The sequence below is a fragment of the Sminthopsis crassicaudata genome, chromosome 2, assembly GCF_048593235.1.
Source record: "Sminthopsis crassicaudata isolate SCR6 chromosome 2, ASM4859323v1, whole genome shotgun sequence".
NCBI classification, from domain to species: domain Eukaryota; kingdom Metazoa; phylum Chordata; class Mammalia; order Dasyuromorphia; family Dasyuridae; genus Sminthopsis; species Sminthopsis crassicaudata.
In genome coordinates this window covers 597,092,963-597,114,173 of record NC_133618.1, presented here as the reverse complement: position 1 = coordinate 597,114,173, position 21,211 = coordinate 597,092,963, and the positions used below count along the sequence as shown (strand labels likewise).

The following is a 21,211-nucleotide window of genomic DNA, read 5'->3' as shown; positions in this document are numbered from 1 at the left end:
GGTGCAATAGATAGAGCATCAGACTTAGAGTCAAGAAAATCTGAGTTCAGCACTGTGTGACTGCTTAAAACATTTAACCCTATTTACCTTGGTTTTTGTATAATGAGCTAGAGAAGTACTTTTACCTAGAAAACCCCAAATGGGGTCATAGAGAGTTGGACATGACTGAAACAACTGAATAATAATAACAACCACAAAAATAATATTTGAAGTGGTAGCAAAATTCCCATAGGAAAATGTCCGCTAAGCAGCTGGAAATATAGACTTGGATATCCAGTGGAGAAGGCTAGATAGAGATTAAAGAATGATCTCTATAGAAGTAATAACTAATGCCACAAGAAGAATGGAGACTGGACTTAAAAGACACAATTTCCTAGAAAATGAGATGAATGAATCATTATATTTCCCTTCTTTCTGTTACAAAGTTTTATCATCCTCTCAGTCTGTTTCAAACATGTTAATAAAACATCTTATAAGAATTAAAGACTATCCTGCTGAGGCTGTTTTCTATGCAAATGTGCCATTCCAGAAATTTTTTTATAGCTTAGTTTTATAATTTTAAAAACATTACACCATATTTTTACAGGGGCTTATATTAAAAAAAAAAACTGGAATTCACAGATAAGCCAAACATTACTGGCTTTTGAGATCATAAATTTGGAGATAGAAGTTTTATGATAACAAAGGTATCAGGATTTTATGATACCAAATCCTGCTCTGTTTCCATTGTGCCACTCAGAAGAATGAACAAACCATCCTTTTCTCCCATAAGTGAAAATTTTAAAATGTAGTCTATGATGAGTCTAAGATTCAAAATAAGATTTCAATAGTTGGATGAAAGATCGAATTAAATCATCCATTCCATCAGAAAATTTATCCTTTGGATGACTTATCCAATGTTTACAGAAGTATAATCAGGCTGTTCTTTAAATGGAAATCATTTAAGAGCTCTGCTTTTTAAATATAGATGCTTTTAATTTTTTAAAAAGGATAAGCCTAACTTTGTACTCTTGTAACTTTAAGGAATATTTTTTTACCTAATTTCAGTACATATAATTCTATAAGACTGTAAGTGGTGGTATTAGCAGGAAATATGGAATGTCAAAAGATGTTTAGAAATATTGTGTCAAAACCTTAACACTATCATTTTTATTACATGTATGTTAACATGTTAAGTGAGTTAGGCAAATCACTTAACTTCTCTAAGCCTCAGGTTCCTCATTGGTAAAGTAGTTAGATTTATTAATCTTTATGTCTCTTACAATTCTAACTCTGGGATACTTTAAGTTTTTGTACAGAGAATACACAGGATCATAGTGAAATTCAAACTATTATTCCCTGATGTACATAATAGTCAAATTATAAAATTCCAAAGATGAAGGAAAAATTGTTTTAGCATTAGAGGAGGAAAAAAGGACTTTTTTAAGAACCAAAAAGCAAAACACAATGAACAGAAACTGCAACTGAAAATATACCAAATAGCAATAAACTCAGGTCAAACACCATGATTATTATTGATCCCAGATTATCAAAGTTAAAGCATACATACATATTTCCAATCTGATAACAAACAATAAATTACAAATATTGAAAGTAATTTATAGAGTCAATTGCAATTATATTGGGTGGTTCTACTTGAGTTTTTTTTTTGTTTGTTTGTTTGTTTTTAATAAGAGAATGCTATGTATGGGATTATTGGTTGGGAAGAGATTGATGAGACCAAATAGAATATATTGGGAAATAAACAATTAGAGTAGTATTTGACTTTTTAAAAACAAAGGAAAATTTGAAAATATGCTCAAAAATATTGACAACCTAGGAAATGCAAATTTTAAAAACAGATGTTTCTTCACTCTCATTAAATTGGCACACACAAAAAAATTGAAAGTTAACAAATTTAATACTTCCTGGATTGGAGAGAGCCAATAAAGTTTCATTCATTATTACTTTTATTTTTGAGGCAATTGGGGTTAAGTGACTTGACCAGAGCCCCACAGCCAGGAAGTGTTAAGTGTCTGAGGCCAGATTTAAACTCAGGTCCTCTTGACTTCAGGGCTGTTGCTCTAACTACTACACCAACTAGTTGCCCCAATAGCATTCATTATTGATTAAATAGTAGGTAGTAGAAATTCTTTGGAATGCAATATAGAAGTTCAAAATAAAAGTTATAAAAACAATCATACCCTTTGAAACAATAGCTGTATTGTTGGCAATTTACCATGCGAATGTAAACAAAAACAACCCCTCCTAAAGGAGCTATCCATTTGAAAATTTTATATCAATATTATTTCTAATAATAAAAATAATGCAAATAATCTGAATGTCTTAATTACAGAGGAATGACTGTTTTTGTTCGATCTTGTCCAACTCTCCATGACCCCATTGTAGGCTTTTGTTGGCAAAATTACTACAGTGGTTTGCCATTTCCTTCTTCAACTCATATTACAGATGAGGAACTAAAGCAAATAGGGTTAAGTGACTGGCCCAAAATCACACAGCTACTCTGGAGTTGAAGTCATGAAAAGGAGTTTTCCTGATGCTAAGTCCAATAATCTATACACTGTACTATTTAGCTATGCTAGTAATACACAAAAGCATGAGGACTATGAAGGGCTGTGAAATAAAACAAGGAAAGAAAAAAGCCTTATATTATTTTAAAAAGGACAAATAGGAAAAATGAATGGGAATGAACAAAGAATCCAAAAGAGACTTAGAAAGAATAAATGGAAAGTTATATCTTATGACTAAAATTCATTTATTCAAATGTAAATAGTTGCAAAGCAATCCTAAATAGTACTGTTGATATTTAGTGTAAAGTTTGTAATAAATCACTCCCTACTCCCTGGTAACTCTCTGGTTGTTTTTTCCTTTGCTATCCTGGAGGTATTTTTGCCTTAGGATTAGAACTCTCTCTTTCATATTATTGTTTTAGGAAAGTGCCAGCTACCATACTTTTTGGATATTTCTTCCACAAACCTGTCCACTATTTTTTCATTCCTCCAGTCATGCAACCATGAAACTATTACCTATTCAAATCTGTTGTTTCTGTACAAAATGTGCCAGTTTCTATAATGACTCACTTACACCCTTGGAATCATCTGAACCAAATGCCTGTCTCTGGTCATTACACTTCTACACTTTCCATTTTTTTAAAAATCTCTTTGGGATACATAATTGTGAAATTGCTGGGTCAAAAGCACAGTTCTATAGCACTTGGGTATCATTCGAAATTGCTCTCCAAAATGGTTGGATCAGTTCATAACTCTACCAACAATGCATGCATGTCCCATTTTTCCCATATCCCCTCCAACATTTGACATATTCCTTTTCTGTTATATTAGTCAATCTGCTAAGGGTGAGGCAGTACCTCGAAGTTATTTTAATTTGAATTTCTGCAATCAATAGTGATATAGAGCATTTTAAATGTTAGTATAGTTTCCACTTACCCATTTCTAATTTTCAAGGACTTTTTTTTTCTTCAGTGAGATTTTGTAACTTTTTTTTTCCATATGGCCAGTTCTACTTTTTGAGAATTTCTTTTTTCAGTGAATTGTGTATATTTTTTTTCCTCTTCTGCTAATGTGGGCAGTTTGTATTTTTGTAAATGTTCTTTTATTTCACTTATGTTATTAAATGTATTGTCATATATTTGAATATGTATGTATATATCTATGTCTATATATATATATATATATATATATACACATATATAACTTCCCAAAATTACTTTTATTTCATCTCCTATAGTGATATATTCATCCTTTTCTTTTTTTTTTTTTTTTGGTAATAGTAATTTGGTTTTCTTTTTTCTCTCTTTAATGATATTAAGCAATAGTTATTGCATTTTTTAAGGTTTTTTTGTAATACCAAATCCTAGCTTCATCTTTTAGGAAGCTCATTTATGGTTTGATCATTTTCTTTTTCTAAAGTAGTTCTATTTAGATATTCTATTTCAATTTAGCCAATTTTGCTTTTTAAGGAGTTCTCTTCAGTGGATTTCTGTGCTTCTTTTACTAATTGGGCTATTCTGTTTTTAAGGTATTTTTGTTCTCTTTTTACCAAGTAGTTAACTTTTTTCATTACTTTCTTGAATCACTCTTGTTCTTTCGCCAATTTTTCTCTACCCTCTTATCTGATTCTTAAATCCTTTCTCAACTCTTTAAGGAATTCTTTTGGAGCCTAAGACCAGTTTACATTTTTCTTCAAGGTTTTGCATGTTGTTGTTTTGATATTATTACTTTCTTCTGAGTTTGTGTTTTGATCTTCCCTATTACATAACATAGTAACTTTCTTGGTCAGGATCTTTTTGTTGTCGTTTGCTTATTTTCCCAACCTGTTTCTTGACTTAACTTTGTGTTTCTGAGGAGGAGAAGGCACTGTTCAAAGTTTCAGGAGGAGTTGTTTTTGTTTTGCTGTTTTCAGTTCTTCCAAGATGCTGTTACTTACCAAGAGTTATGGTCACTGCTCTCCCAACTGTGCTCTAGTTTCTACTGTGGAACTGTGACCACTGTTCCCACTCCTGTTAATATGCCTCCTTATCAGAGGACTGCAATTCAGAACCACATATGGGCAATGAAACAGATCCCTGCTCACAGTACCAGCAAAGACTCCCTATCATTTCCTTCTGATCCATTGTCCAACCCTGCCAGAGGCTGAGAGTTCCAAAACCACCCCCATCACTGACTCAGTTGCTCTCAAGGCTTGTTGCTGGCTTGACAGGGCACTGCCTTTTCTGGACTGCACTAGACTATCTCTACTCATCCTGATGCAACCTTTCTTGATGGCCTTCTAAAGTGTCATGGGCTGGAAAATTGTATCATCCCATCCTCCTCTTCCTCCTTCTCTTCCTCTTCCTTTGGTTCACTGCCTCAGAATTCATTTTTTCATATTATTTTAATGTTATTTTGAGGGAAATTTGGATGAATTCAGGCAAGTCCCTCCCTTTACTCAGCCTCTTGACTTCACCTTACTCTAGAAGATTTTTTTTTCAAAATTTCAAATCGAATACCTTCATTTAAAATAAAATCCTGTGTCCATCAGTTGGAGAATGGTTGGGTAAATTGTGGTATATGAAGGTTATGGAATATTATTGCTCTGTAAGAAATGACCAGCAGGAGGAATACAGAGAGGCTTGGAGAGACTTACATCAACTGATGCTGAGTGAAATGAGCAGAACCAGAAGATCACTGTACACTTCAACAACAATACTGTATGAGGATGTATTCTGATGGAAGTGGAAATCTTCAACATAAAGAAGATCCAACTCACTTCCAGTTGATCAATGATGGACAGAGGTAGCTACACCCAGAGAAGAAACACTGGGAAGTGAATGTAAATTGTTAGCACTAATATCTGTCTGCCCAGGTTACATGTACCTTCGGATTCTAATGTTTATTGTGCAACAAGAAAGTGGTATTTACACACATGTATTGTATCTAGGTTATATTGTAACACATGTAAAATGTATGGGATTGCCTGTCGTCGGGGGGAGGGAATAGAGGGAGGGGGGGATAATTTGGAAAAATGAATACAAGGGATAATATTATAAAAAATATATATATAATAAAAAATTTTTAAAAATAAATAAATAAATAAATTTGATTCTACAAAAAATAAAATAAAATAAAATAAAATAAAATAAAATCCTGGAAGGAAAACCATACTTTCATCATCTATAAAATGGAGATTATAACAGTTCCTACTTCTCAGGGTTGCTATGCAGTTCCAGAGAGAGACTATGTGTAAGGCACTTTGTAAAATTTAAAATTCAATCTAAATGCTAGCTATTATATATCTACAAGTACTTTAGTGGTTAAACCCAAGGTAAGTTCCTTTGGTGCCATAATTAAGAGAACATTAACCTGCAAGCATGAAAACAATTTGATCAATAATACCAGATTAACACCTGCACCAAAGACATTGATGTACAATAAACAGACTAAATCAGGCAACCCTCTACCAAATGTGCCAGAAGTTTCCAGCAAAAGCAATCAGGAAACCACACCATCTCTAAGCATCTTCAAGGATAATTTAAAAGCCTCGTCAAAGCAGTTGCATTAGTGTACAGTGTGTTCTCATGCACTAGCTGATTTATGGCACAACCCAGTTTATATTGTGACATCTAAGACATTCCAGACAGTGAAACTTAGTTAAAAAGCCTAGAGATGAATAGAAGAAGGACATGGGGCTTGTTAACTAGAGCTACAAAGCAGCTCTCATTTAGACAGCATAAATAGGGTTGGATTTTAAAGCAGAAAATTTACTGGCAGGAGACCATTAATGAGATGGGCGAAAAAAGAAGTCAGAATATAATTTGCTAGAGATACTTGCTCCCAAGAAAAAGGACTCTCCTCATGCAAAGGGGGAAGGGAATGGGGAAGAGGGAAGGAGAATCCATTCCCATGGCTCCTACCAAGCCCTTTTAGAGAAGCCAGAAGGGGACATAACACACCACCTAGCCAAAAATATATTTCTATCTGTCATAGTGCTCTAAATGATCACCAATAGTTTTGTTCCTGGAAAAGAGGACTAGACTAGATCATGTATAACTTATATAACCTTTCTGAGTCTGAATGTATTCATTTTGAAAATGGAAATAATATTTGCATTGCAAAGTTCACAGAGTTGAAGGTAGAAAAAGTAAATTGTATAACATAATATATTTAAATATAATATGTTATTTTCATAAGGTCCCTAGATTATTTGAAAGAAGAGACATTTATTTATTTATTCATTCATTTGTTTATTAGCAGCCAATAACACATGAGTGCATCATATTTGCTAAGTTTTTCTTAGAAAACAGTGAACAAGTTCCTGACAACTCGAGACAAAGGAAGAAAAATTTTGAAGAGTTGGGCGGGGCGGGCGGGAGGAGGGGGGATTTCTAGAAATATTCAAAACATGGAGGCTCACATTGTTGAACATAGGCAATCTCAGAAGGAGCATTATAGTTAGAGGTACTGCAGAGAATGAAAGACAACTGTTCAGATGGAGTAACTTCCAGTTTCCCCCTAATTAGGACTTGATCCATCAGGAAACACTACAAGGGTGGTTCCTCTATATTAGTGTTCCCCTTGTCACTTTTTTATTATGTACAGCATTGATTATTATTGACTCCTCTTACCTTTGAATAGCTAGCCCCAATGATGATTATTCCCTGCTCATACTATCCTATATTCCATTGTCTTACTATTCTCCTATGCCCCCAGAATGAGGTCATTTCATCATTGACTATATTGTCTTCCAAAGGTTTGTCATTTTCCTCATTTTCCAGCAGATGGCACTCATTCCCCTTCTCAGGGGACCTGCAAACTAGCAGCTGGCTTGAGCCTATGGCCTATAAATCTTCATTTTGTGTCCCAGTTCTCTCTGAAATGGGAGGTTCCTTGGTAGCCACAGGAATCCTCCTTGCTTCCCATATTGATTCTCCCCATTTGCCTTATTTCTCATAGAAGTTTGCAAAACCCCATTTGCTTAGAGAAAATGTCAAGTCCAAAAGCAATGAGAATACACCAATATATGTCAGCATAGGAAATAAGATATAAGGTAGGGATGACTGGGGCACCAGAAAAAAGTTTGGAAACAAAATACATCCAGGAGAAAACTGCTTTAAGTTCCTTTTCAAAAATGGTCGTTGGGAGCAGGGATATTCTGTCATCATCAGAGCATTTTCTGGTACTGGTGATCTGGACCCTGACCCATTCTAGAGAAGATAGAGATTGTGCTCACCATAGAAATAGAATTAATATTCATCAATCAGCGCACACATATAGAACCTGGAAAACTCCTATACTCCTGGGGATGCCATCTTTACTCACTTTTCGTCTGTCAGTTGATTTGATTCCCTGAGATTTTCTTCTGCAGAATCCAGGGAGTTGGTTCTCTTTCAGGGCAAGAGAGAGATACTGAGACCAAGACATATTTGTCTTTTTTCATGGGTTATGAGAGCAAGTTACCATTGATTGTGATCCTCTCAAATCACAAGGAAAACCAGCCAATAACAAGTTTTGTTCTGCTTAGTACAGAGTAGGCATTTGATAAATATCTGTTGAATGATTTATCGCTAATCAACTCATTTCTAAGACATTGGTCTAAAACTCTCCTTCATATCACATAGAGGAGCGTATCAAGAAATCAGGCTTTGACATAACCTCATGTACATTCTTAAATGAGGGAGTAAATAAGTATTTATTGAGTGCCAAACATATGCTGAGCACTTCACAAATATTATCTCATTTGATCTACACAATTACATTGGGAGGCAAATGTTATTATTAGTCCTGCTTCACAATTGAGGAAACTGAGGCAGAGAGAGGTTAAATGACTTACATAAGATCACACAGCTAGTAAGTGTTGAAGGTCTTCCTTAACTCAGGTCTTCCTGCCTCTAAGCTCAAAGGTCAAACAATTGAAATACTACCACTGCCGGTCCTATACTTTATGCTCCTACCTTTATCTAAGAAACCAACTGTCTGGTCCCAGTATGCCATCTGTGGCCCATGGGATGGCTTCTAATAGTCAGATAGACCATCTCTTAGGGAATCATCTTTTCTTACAAATTTTAACCATCACATGTTAACTTACACTATCTTTTGATTTAGTACTTTGTTTTATACTTACTTTATGTTGATCTTTGTTGATCAGTGGTTCCATATGAATTTGAAGAATTTCATTTTGTAACAATTGTTCCATAGTCCATCCAAAGGCTACTTGTTCTTGGTTTTACACCAATATCTATCAAAGCTTTTTTGATTAGCATTAGCAATGCTTTCAACATTTTCTTGAAGTCACTAAAGGATTATTCTCTTGTCCAACTTCTGTGCAGAGCATAGAAACATTATTTAGTTCAAGCAGTGTTGCTCCTGGCAGAAACACTGAGTGCCCTTTTTTGTTTTTTATTCCTTAGGTCATTCCCTTTCTTGCCACTTTGTTCTCAAGATTAAAAAAAGCAGCTCTATCTCCATAGAGGAAATAGTTTTATGGCTCAACTCTTTCCCAAAGAAATAAATGCCTTTTTCTAAGACTCTTTATGACCAAGTTGCCTGTAGGGGGCTTCTTTGATGGCAATCTCCAAAATGGATTTAATGTCTTATTTTTGACCTCTAGCTCTTTTTTCCTGATAGATAATAGATCATTTCTAAGCAGCTCTATATTTACTGAGATGCCACCAACTGAGTGCACTAATTCTCTAAGGCATATCATTCACCTTTCCTTTTGCACTGGAGGTATTTCCAGAAAACAACTGCTTCAATTGGGTTTTGAAGCACAGTTTCACAGAGGCATATTGTACGGCACACAGGGGAAAGTCAATAAACAATTTACATTCCACACAGCCCACTTGAAAATCTCTGGTGGCCTTTCTGGAGTGGAGTCTCTGCTGATCCATCCCCATCCCCTGCCCACCTTTGAGTACCTTTTCTCTAAAACAGGATGTAAACATGGGGTAAATGGCAAATATATACAGTGACTTTTAAAAAATAGAGCAATGCCACTATGAGCTGAGGCAGCAAATGCCAAGCTAAAGAATAGAGGGACACACAGATGCTTCCACTAGAAAAAAATTTGAAGGAAAAAAAAAACCACTGGATCTATACTGTCTCCATTATTTATGGCAGGCCAACAAATAACATGAAACTTCTACTTTCAGGTTTCTTAACCTTGCATCCATGAAGTTTTTTTGGAAAAATACTTGGAAACCTGAATTCCTGCACAATTGGTTTCCTTTAAATTCTAAACATTTTGTTTTATGCATTTAAAAACATTAGTCTGAGAAGGGGTCTGTTTGTTTTATTCGGTCTACCAAAAGGGTCCAAAGAAGATTTAAAATCCCTGTCTCTACTCATTCCAGCAATGAAATAGTAGATAGTAACTGGGACTTTATATCAAAAGACAAGCAAGTTTTGCAAGGATTTTAAACTTTTGAACCTTAGTTTTCCTTATCTGTGAAATGGTTATAAAAATAGCTAATGTTTACATGACATTTCAATCATTGTAAAATGCTTTTTTATATGTTACATTATTTTATATTCATATCAATCCAGTTAGAAAGGTTTAAGATACTGAGGAGGTATTCAAGGAGATTAAGGCTGATAAGGATTAAATAAGTAACTTTACTAGTGTTGTGAATGTGTCTTTCCATTATTTTGTAGATCTAGTCTCTAGCTATAAAATGAATTACATGGAAGGAAAGTACTCATTTTAAGTTTTTTTGTTTGATTTTTCTATTTTTTTTAAATACATAGCATATTGGACTGGCTACAGCTTAATTCTCTAAGAAAATCAAAGAAATAGTCACAATACCCTTCATTTATCAGTAACTTCCCCACCAGCACTCAACCTTTTCCCAGGTTTATGCTAGAGTTGATAAGAATCATAGAATGTTAGAATCAACATTAGCATGTTGGAGAAACTTGGAGAAGTGTGGTACATTCATAAACACATCATTGGTAGCGGGCACATAAAGGCAATAATGAAACAATCCTAGCTTTTAAGAAGTTTCCATTTTACAAATGGAGACAACATAGGCAGGTAGGTAAAAAGAGAAAGAAACAGAGACAGAAAAACAGACACAGAGACAGAGAGAAGGAGGGAGGTAGAGATGGACATAGATACACATAGATATATACACACACATATGTATGTATATATACACATATGTATTTCATATATACACGGTATATATAAAATACCTACAAGGTGATTTTGCTAGGGAGGGCCCTAGCAGCTGGAATATTCAAGAGAGGTTTCATGTAGAAGGTGGAAGGTGAGCTGAGTATGGGGAAAAACTAGACAATGTAAGAGGGAAAGATGGAAGGAATACATTCCAGGAATGAGGACTAGCTAATTAAAAGGCATCTAAAAGGGGACAGATGGATGGTACAATGGATAGCACATAAGCTATGAAGTCAGGAAGACCTGAGTTCCAATTCAGCCTCAGACACTTAGTATTTCCTAATTGTGTGACCCTAGTCAAGTCACTTAACCCTAATTGCCTTCCCCCCCCAAAAAAAAAGCCTATAGAAGGAAAATAAGGCATCCAGTATGAATAACAATAATAAAATCAGTTTGATTTGACCATAAGGTATATGAAGGGGAAATATTTGTAGTAAGGCTATGGCCCATTGTAATGGATTTTAAATTGTTGTTGAGTTGCTTCATTCATCTGAAGCTTTGTGACACTATTTATTTTCTTGGCAAGGATAGTGGAATCGTTTGCTATTTCCTTCTCCTGCTCATTTTAAAGATGAAGGAACTGGGGCAAACAGGATTGAGGCTGGCCCACTGTCACACAACTGGTAAGTGTCTGAGGCCACTTTTGAAATCAGGAAGATGAATTTTCCTGACTCCAGGCCTAGTGCTCTATCCACTGTACCATCTAACGCCCCGTGGTTTTTAAATGCCAAGTATATTAATTTATTTTTTTTATCTGAAAGGCAATGAGACATCCCTGGAGTTATTGAATGATATGATCAGTAGGAATGTTAGACCCAGAGATGCAAAAGAGACCTAAATTCAAATCCATCCTCAGATATTGTGTGATATAGGCAGGTGACTAAATCTCTTTTCCTCAATTTCCTCATCTATAAAATGGGGAGTAGGGAACATTTGTAGTGCTTATTTTACAGAGGTCTTATGAGGACCAAATGGGAGAATATATTAAAAGTGCTTTGTAAATCTTAAAGCACTATGTCGATATCAGCTAATGTTATTTTTACTCATTTTCCATGAATCATGAAAAAAGGAAAGTGACCTAGACACACTCACACAGCTTGTTTGTGGCTGACTAGCTGACCCCTAAGTCAGTTAGTTCTATTTCCAGTTTCTTTGCAGCCATGCTGATCAGCCACAAGGAAGAAGGGGGTGGAGAAGCAAATGAAAGGCCAGCTGCATGCAATCAGAGCTCCAAGAATATTTTCTGTGTTGGAAAGTATTGCCTAAGGTACCTATCACAAGAAGCACTGATTAGATACCAGAGAATTTTCTATTGGATGTTCAGTTTAAAATGAGCCCAGATTTACTTCAGAGAATGAGGTAGGAAAAATCTTTAAATGGTTAAGTAAATGGATTCCTTTGGAGTTTACTTGGCAATTCTATCAGAAAGTAAAGGCATTTTGAGACTTCTTATAAGGACACTTTCCAAAGACATTTGGACCTTTTTTTGCACTTAAAAAAAATGCATTTTATTATGATTTCCATGGATATAATAGGCAACCATTGGTTTGAGGGCCTTGGAAAACCTGCCCCTATTTGTTCCTTGATCTGGAAGTACGCAAGATAAAAATAGTCTTTCATTAGAGAATGAGATTTAAAATGCAGTACTCTTGGGAGAGGTGATATATTTACTTTGAATCCAAAGGAATTAATGAAATAATCAATAAAGAGAGTATAGAGAGAAAAGAAAAGAGCCTAGAAGAGAAACCTCAGGTATATTCACATATAGGGAATGGCACATGAATCCATCAAAAAAGATATAACCTCTAATTTCTGAGAGGGTACAAGATGGCTAATGCCTCTTGAGCTACCTTAAAACAGACATAGTGAATAAAAAGGAAGAAAATCAAGAAAGAAAGGTCTCTAATGTGATTTGCTACCATTGTGACCCCAGGCAAGTCATTAACCCTTATCTATAAAATAATCTGGAGAAAGAAATGGCCGACTACTTATCTTTGCCAAAGGAGCCTCAAATGGGGTCACAGAAAGTCAACACAACTAAAATGACTCAGCAACACCTATGGCAATCAAGTCGGTATTCTTTCTACTAAAAAAATCCAAGAAGACAAGGATAATGATAGCTCCCATTTATAAATGCTGCACATTTGACACATGTTCCACATATGAATTCTAGCTATGCTGCTTTCTCTCTTGAAGTATCTCCATCTCTGTCTCTCTCGCTCCCTCTCTCTATCTCCAACTCTCTCTGCATCTTTCTGTCTCTTCCATGTGAATTCTAAGACAAGCCATTTCCCATCTCTTGCAGCCATAGTTTCATCTCTACAATGAATGGATCAGACTTGACGAGCTCTTTTGGATTCCTTTGAGGTTTATTTGGCAATTCATACAACCCTAAATTTTTCAGCTGTAAAATCCTATGCTTCTATGACCTCAGGTGTTCAATAAATCTATGTTGACTTGAATTAAAGGGAAGTTATTTCCCAGGTCAAATTTATGTGCCTATGTCTGATAATAGTGTACTACTGTGTTAACAGTCAAATGCTTCCTATTGCGTCTGATGTAACCTTAATCCTTGGAGGTAGCATGGCATAAACCCAGCTGAAGAATGTTTTGGAAAAAAGAGTGAAATGTCATCAAATTCATTTTGCATTGGCGATGCTGAGACAGGTGAGAACACCATGCTACTTCCTATAAACTCCTTGAGGTCAGGGAAGATGTCTGTCTTTCACTACCCAGCTTATCTTGCAGATTGAGACAGCTAGGTGGTACAGCTAATAGAGGGCTGGGCCAAAAGTCTGGAGGACCTGAATTCAAACATTTACCCTGTTTGCCTCAGTTTCCACAGCTGTAAAATGAGCTGGAAAAGCAAATGGCAAACCACTTTAGCATCTTTGCCAAGAAAATCCCAAATGTCCCACAGACATAACTAACTGGCTAAACAATGACAACAACAGCTTACACTTAATATAAGATATTTGAATCTAAACATGAATTCTAATACTTATTAATAGACTCCAGGCAAAATATTTATCCTCTAAGCATTAGTTTCTGCAAAGTGGGGTTAATAAAAGTTGAATTATCTACCTCACAAGGTCATTGTGAGGAAAGCACCTTATAAACCTCAAATTGCTAAATAATTTGAGTTGTGTAAACTATCTGCTGCCCTAAATTGTTGGGTTTTAATGACCTCTGAGTCTCAGTGCTGCCAGCTGATCTTTTTATCTTAAGTGTCCTGTGAAAAGAGGCATGATGGCAATCCATTCATTGGTTGATGGCAATAATGATGACGTCATCTGCCTACTTAAACTGAAAATATTGGGTTTTTCCCTTGGAATATAGTCTTCTTGCTACATTAACTCAGCTTGGGTAATAGAAATATCCTTCCTCACTACAGAACTTTGAAATCAATTGGGTATATATTTTAAAAAAAGAAAAGCAAGCTATACAGTTTTGTAGACGATCAGCTTTTTCTTTTCTACTCTGTATATGGAAACCCCATTTTATTTGCTATTTCAGTTCAGATTTTTTTTTCTTAAATACATTTTTAAAAGATTCCTTCCTTGAAGCAGACTAGGTCAGACTGACTGATAGCTAAGCAGTCTGAGCACACTGCTAGGAGGGTTTATTGAGCCAGGAAAATGACTTGTAACAAACTACTCACTTCCAATAACTTATTAAAGAAACAGATGCATGACAACAACAAACAGTTCAGTACCAGGAATGTTATCAGGTTGGACATTCAGCACATCTCATCATTCAGAGAAGTGAGAAAAAGAATGGAATGGAAAGGAAAGAGCTTTGTGGAAACAGGGTCTCTCCATCCCTAAGGGAATGTAGCATAACACTGAGAGGAAAGAATTGAATAAGGCTGAAGAGGACATAGGTTCAATTCTTGCCACTAATTCTTACTTCCTATATGACACTGGGTGAATTATTTAACTTCCCTGGGCCTTAGTTCCCTTGTTTATAAAATGAGGAGGTTGCATTACATAGCTTCTCAGCTCCCTTACAGCTCTGAATCTAAGATCTATGTCAGAGAATACACTCTCCTGCATTTGCTGAGAGCAGAGCAGCAGCATGTTGTAAAAGCCCGGTTAATGCTGACAGAAAGGTGTCCCATCTTTGCTCCTTGCTCTTCCTCCCTGAGCTGCTCTGTCATTTTCCCAGTTCTGCTCATCCTGAGCGTTTCAAACTGACAGAAGCACGTATGGCTGGTGGTGGTGCTGGTGTTTGTTCTTAGTTTTCAAAGAGGACCAGTGATATCATGGGATGATGTCTTGCCTCCAGCAGGAATTAGGCTTAAGTAAGGAAGCGTTGAATACATTTCTTTCCCCAAAGTATTAGTTGCATTCCCTTAGGGATGGGTCTTTAAGAGAGTTCTCAGTGTTCCATCATACTCTTGCTTTCTCCCCAGGCTTATTCCTTTCCATCCCATTATTTTTCTTCCTTCAATGAATGATGAGATCTGCTGAATGACGAGTTTGATAACATTCCTATTTCTGAACTGCTTATCATTGTCTCCTATTTCTTTAATAAGATGTTATTAAAGGTGAGAACTTTGCAACATTGCTCTCTGTCTCTCCCTCCCTCCTTCTCTCCTTCCTTGTTTCCCTACCTCTATCTCCCCCCCCTTTCTCTGATCAACCACTAAATATTCCACAGTGCCTACTTCAGCCTCCTTCATGGTCATTGGAACAAACTGTTCTCATTCACTTCTTCCACCAATGGAAGTCCTCACTTGCTCGGGGCAGACACCTCCCTAACTCATCTATGGTTTGAGGCCTGTCAATTATCCTCGGCTTGGTTTAGTCCCCTGCCAAGATGATCTTACCAGGAAGTGACCACTGGACATGTTACAGTTTCTTGGAAGCACAAGTTATAATTGAGTGCCAGGTGGACACCAAAAGTAGATGCACAATCCTGAAAAGAGGTCATCTAGTCTTCACACCAGAGGTGCTAGTCCTCCTTGAATACCCCATTCACCCCAGCACACATAATAAAATTCAGGTAGGGGAAGCATGTATTAAGTACCTATTATGAGCCTGAAAGACTCTGTGAATACAGACAAAATCCCTATCCTCAGGGTGCCCATATAGATGAGGAAGAGAAGAGAAGGAAATGAGAGTTTCACAGAAATTCACAGATTTCATGAGAGAATCTCAACTTTCAGACTAGAGGTCAAGAAGTGGTTTGTCACACTGAAAAGAAAATATATATTTTAATGCAATAAAAATATTAATGAACCACTAGAAAAACTATTTGGGGGCCCAGAGCCTACCTAGAGACATTGAAATTATTCCTTCTGTAACAAAGTTCTGCATCCTTCACAGAGCACCTTGGATAGTGTCTCCCTATTTGAAAAAACTGAGGATTCTGCTACTGTAAAAGTCAAAATGATGTGGAAGGGAAATGCTTTAAAGAGACTGTGGAGCATACACAGACACTAATTAACTCTGTCTATTCTGCTAACCACTTGGTTAAAAGATTTTGTTTGGCCATGTTTGATCTCATGGATGATATCAGTACTGTAAGGGAAGAAGCAGTGAGACCTTCCATCAGGTCAGGTGGCTCTGAGGGATGGCCATCAGCGCTTGATCTCTGAATTTGTTCTTTTTCCTTATAAGTAAAAGGATTAGAAGTAAAGGGATTTTCACATTGCAGTGATACTCAGTGCACAGAGAAAAATCTACCAGGATAGGAATTTCTGATATCAGAGATACAGAGCATAATATATTAGGTCCAAATGGTACCACAGGTCTGGGTCTTGACTATGCTCATAATTAGCTGTGTGCCTTTAATCACATCACTCCAGTTTTCCAGATCTCACTTTACTCTTCTATAAAGATGAAAGAGTGACACTAGGTGATCTCCAAAGTCCCTTTTAGATTTAAAATTCTATGTGCCAATAAGAATAGAAGGTAGAGAAGGAGAATACACACACAGATTCAAATTTCAATTAATTACAGCATCTTTTTTCAACTAGTACATCACAAACATCCCACAGCAATTAACCAAAGTTATCAACTACTGGTAGCTTCTGCTAATTGTTTGCCTGCTTTACTAAAAAATTAATAAGCATCTGACATAGGTGATAAGGAATAAAGTAAAGATCTTCTCAATGGAAGAAGTGTACTGCAAATTAACCAAAACCTGGAACTGCGAATCAAGTATGCTCATTATTCATTTTAAATTTGGAGATGAAGAAACAGCAAAAACCAATTTCTCATTTTCTGTCAGGCTGTACTTTCTGAAATTCAGCTTTCATCTTTACTTCCCTAAATCTAGTCGGCCTTCATTTCTGATTGCCAAATCACTGTCAAAGATAAGTCAGATTAGGGTAAAGGTAATTATGTCACCTTCAAAAATGTCAAGAATTAGGACTTAAGAACTCAGTGATATATTTGATTATGGGGAGTTGTGCTTCTAAGTAAAAAGCAATTAAGTACAAAATGCAAGAACCTATCATTCTAGACATTAAGTTGACTCAAGTTAATAAAAACATTTATTTTTTCCTCACTGATTCTAGAAGTACACAAAATAAATTTCATTCAAGGATGCACTTTTTTTTTATTTCAAAGAAAAGGAAATTGTTATATGCCATTGTACTATAATTACTTTTATTAAATGAGTATTTTGTTAGTTTTTTTCTTCCTTCTGCATAATTGACCCAAGGTGGATCTGTTAAACAATCAATAAGTGCCTAGGATGTATCAGTTATTGTGCTAGCAAATACAAAGATGAAATGATCCTTATTCCCAAGGAGCTTAGGAGACAATTGGGAATTGGCAATGAGAAGTGGGAGACAGAGTTGAATCCAATAGTAGGTAAAAGGAAAAAAAAAAAAAACTAAAGAAGTCCACCTAAGATCCAAATCCAAGGAAGTTGCATCAAAACAGAGAAAAAGATAGGGATAAATATTAGGATATGGACTAAACTTGTAATTTCATTACTATAAAGAAGTTCAGGTCAGGAAACACCTTCTTTCAATGCAAACTGGCACCTTTTCTGCAACTTATTATTAAAGATTTGCCTAGAAAACTGAATGGTAAGGTGGTCTGCTCAGAATTACACAATCAATATGTACCAGAGTCCTACACTTGAACTCAGGCCTTTTTGACTTCAAAGCTAATACTCTACCCATTATATAATATTGCCATTCTGCTATTCAACCCTAAAGATAAAAGGAGAAAAAGATTAAAGCAATTATGTTGTTCATAGTTCTAATTAGCATAATTTATGGTATTATGATGAAAACTAGCAAGTATAACCATTAATAATCCAAGAATATAGATATTAGCTAAATCTTGTACTTGTGTCCAATCACCATTTAAATGTTATTGTATGTAGGATCATTGGGGAAACTTCAAGGGGTAAAGACTAGGTAGAGAAGAAAGTCTATCAGTCATACAAAAGGGGGGATTTTTGCCTGAGAATTCATTAACATGGGATGATTACTTCTACCAAAGCTACAAATGCTGAAGGGAATAACCTAGAAGCAGTCTTATACCTAAACAGCTTTTAGAACCGCTCAGACATGGAGAGGGGGCAATTGGGTATCATAATCACTGATCCCCCACTATCCCAAAGCCAACCCAAGATAAAGGAGGAATAGAATGAATTCAGTAACCTAATCCAGGGATGTATTTAAAGGATACCAATTTAAGAACTGTAGAAATTCAAAAAGTACTAAATGCTAATAGTTGAGAGTGTTTAAGGAGAAAATATACTTTGAAATACTTAAGAACTATCTGAGTTAAGTAAATAAGCAATAGGTTTTAGAAGGGGTACAGAAACCATTATGTCACAAATCAACAAGTATAAAAGAAGCCATTTTCCTTTGCACACAAAGGGGAAATGAGAACCACTTCTCCTCCTCCTTGTCTATTGTTCTTCTTTTCCATGATGGGCAGCTCTACAGGATGACTGGACCGTCTCTTCCAGACTCAACTGCACCCAAGATCAGATCATCTTCAGAATACTAATAAGCATACCTTCTCTAGCCTACTACATCCTATTGTTTTGAGCCTAAGTTGACAGGTATCTAAGTACAACACCACCCTAAACAAGAAAGCCCCCTCTTAAATGTCCCAATATGTGGGCTTCCAATTTCTGCTTGAAGTCATCCATTTATACTGGACTACCTCCCAAGTCAGTCCATTCTAAGAATTAGAAAGAAAGGTTTTTCTTTATCCAAATCTGCCTTTTTGGAATTTCTGCACATGACTATTAGTTGTGGAGTCTAGGGTCATACAAAACAGATCTAACCCTTCTTCCACAATATAACCCCTGAAATATGAAGACAATGGTCAAGTCCCTGTTAAGATTCTTCCCTAGATACATCAACTGATGCTGAGTGAAATGAGCAGAACCAGGATATCATTATACACTTCAACAATGATACTGTATGAGGATGGATTCTGATGGAAGTGGATATGTTCGACAAAGAGAAGATCTTATTTATTTTCAATTGATCAATGATGGACAGAACCAGCTACACCCAGAGAAGGAACACTGGGAAATGAGTGTAAACTGTTTGCATTTTTTTTTCTTCCCAGGTTATTTTTACCTTCTGAAACCAATTCTTGTGCAACAAGAAATTCGGTTCTGCACACATATACTATATCTAGGATATACTATAACATATTTAACATATATAAGACTGCTTGCTATCTAGGGGAGGGGGGTGGAGGGAAGGAAGGAAAAAATCGGAACAGAAGTGAGTGCAAGGGATAATGTTGTAAAAAATTACCCATGCATATGTACTGTCAAAAAAAAGTTATAATTATAAAATAAAATAAAAAATTTATTAAAAAAAAAAAAAAAGATTCTTCCCTAGATTAAACTTTCAGTTTCTTCAGGCAATCCTTATTTATAGAAGATCCTTTCACCATCCTGATCACCCTCCCTTGGATAGAGTATAGATTGTCATTGTTCCTCCTAAAGCCTCCTGCATTTTAGGGAGGGATTTCTTCATTTCTTTCCTAACTGTGCCCTGCCTTTCAATACTGTCTTCACAAGAGAAAGTACTCTCCTTTCTTATTCTTTTGCTTTTCAGCTAGCTGACTTTTATATATTGACTTCCTATGTTAGAGTGTAAGCTCCTTGAGGGAAGGGATTCTCGTTTTTTGCTTATATTCTTATCCTCAGTAATTAGCACAGTTCATAGCATATAATAATCACTTGTTAAATACTTGATTTGCCTTTCCTAAAATGCGGTATCCATAATCTTAATATAGTACTTAAGATGTTATTTGATCAAAAGAGGATAACAAAATGATTACTTCTCTTACTCTGTATGCTATATTTCTATTAATAATATTTAAACTCTCATCTGGATTTTCAATGATCATCTCATATTTTGTTATGTTTCAGAAACAAGGTACGACAATGGGCATCCTAAATAGTATCTTCAAATTCATAAAGAAACTGAGGAATCTAACAAAATGGGCAATTACTCTATAGAAATTCAACAATAGTGATCATCTAGGATAAGGAAACAGATATGCTACTGATCTTTGCAACTTTGCACAGGGAGACCCCACATCACCGAAACTATGGGCCTATCAGAGTCCAAAGGGAGCATACACAGTTGACTGATTCAAGTTATGTTCATTTCATCCACCCAAACCTTTATCACTTGAATTACTGCCTGGTGAGCATTTTCCTTCATTCTGTACTTTCAGAATTGATATTTAAAAATCTACAAGTAACATGTAATATTAAATTTCATTTTATCAAATTTGATTCATTCTGTTACCCACTAAATTCAAATTCTGTTACCTAACATATTAGTTATTACTTCTAACTTTGTGTCACCAAAAGGTTTTAGACTTATTAAATTCTATCTGTGGCAGTGATTTAAAATGTTGTATAGAACGGAGCTAAAAATGATCACGATTAAAGATTTCACACTAAGTTGTAATTGATCCTGGATAATATCAGCAATTTGGTTCTTATCATTCAACTAGTTCTGCATTCACTTATCTATAATATAATCCAACCCATCTCTTATCATCCTATCCACAAAGATCTCCAGAAAGATTCCTTTCAATGCCTTTCAGAAGTGTCCAAATCATTCCTCTGATCTGCCAGACCAAAAATCCCGTTCTTATAATTAGTTTTAAAGGATTTATCCTCAAGGAACTCATGATGACTTTAGTGATCATTGCTTCCCTTTCAAAGCATTCATAAACAGTCCCTTTAATAATGTGTTCTGGAATTTTGCCAGGAAGTTATACTATCTAGCTTGGAGTTTGAAGAAATCTCCTTCTTCCCATCTATGAAAATTGTAACAACAGTGGCCCACCTTGATTTCTGTAGAATCATTTCCATTTTCCACAGTTTTTCACTTGTCACCAACAATAATGCAAAAGGGATATCTGAAAGGTTTTTCAGCTCTCTGGGGGAGAGAAGAGAATAGTTTGCCTAGACATGCATAGCTTGAATTCACTGAGGACATTTGGGTACATTCTTATTGATTTTGGATTTCAACTCTGCTTTAAGCTTTTTTTCCCTACACTGCTAAATTTAAACCTCTCTC

The 21,211-nt window shown here is 35.7% G+C and overlaps 1 long non-coding RNA gene across 1 annotated transcript in view; it reads right to left on the bottom strand.

The window, feature by feature from the left end:
* Positions 1–21,031, bottom strand: part of LOC141553758 (uncharacterized) — a 79,629-nt gene extending 58,598 nt beyond the window's left edge. Inside the window, exon 1 of the long non-coding RNA XR_012485630.1 lies at positions 20,978–21,031. This is a non-coding gene — a long non-coding RNA (uncharacterized LOC141553758). The remainder of the gene's footprint in view (positions 1–20,977) is intronic.
* Between the last annotated feature and the right edge of the window lie 180 nt (positions 21,032–21,211).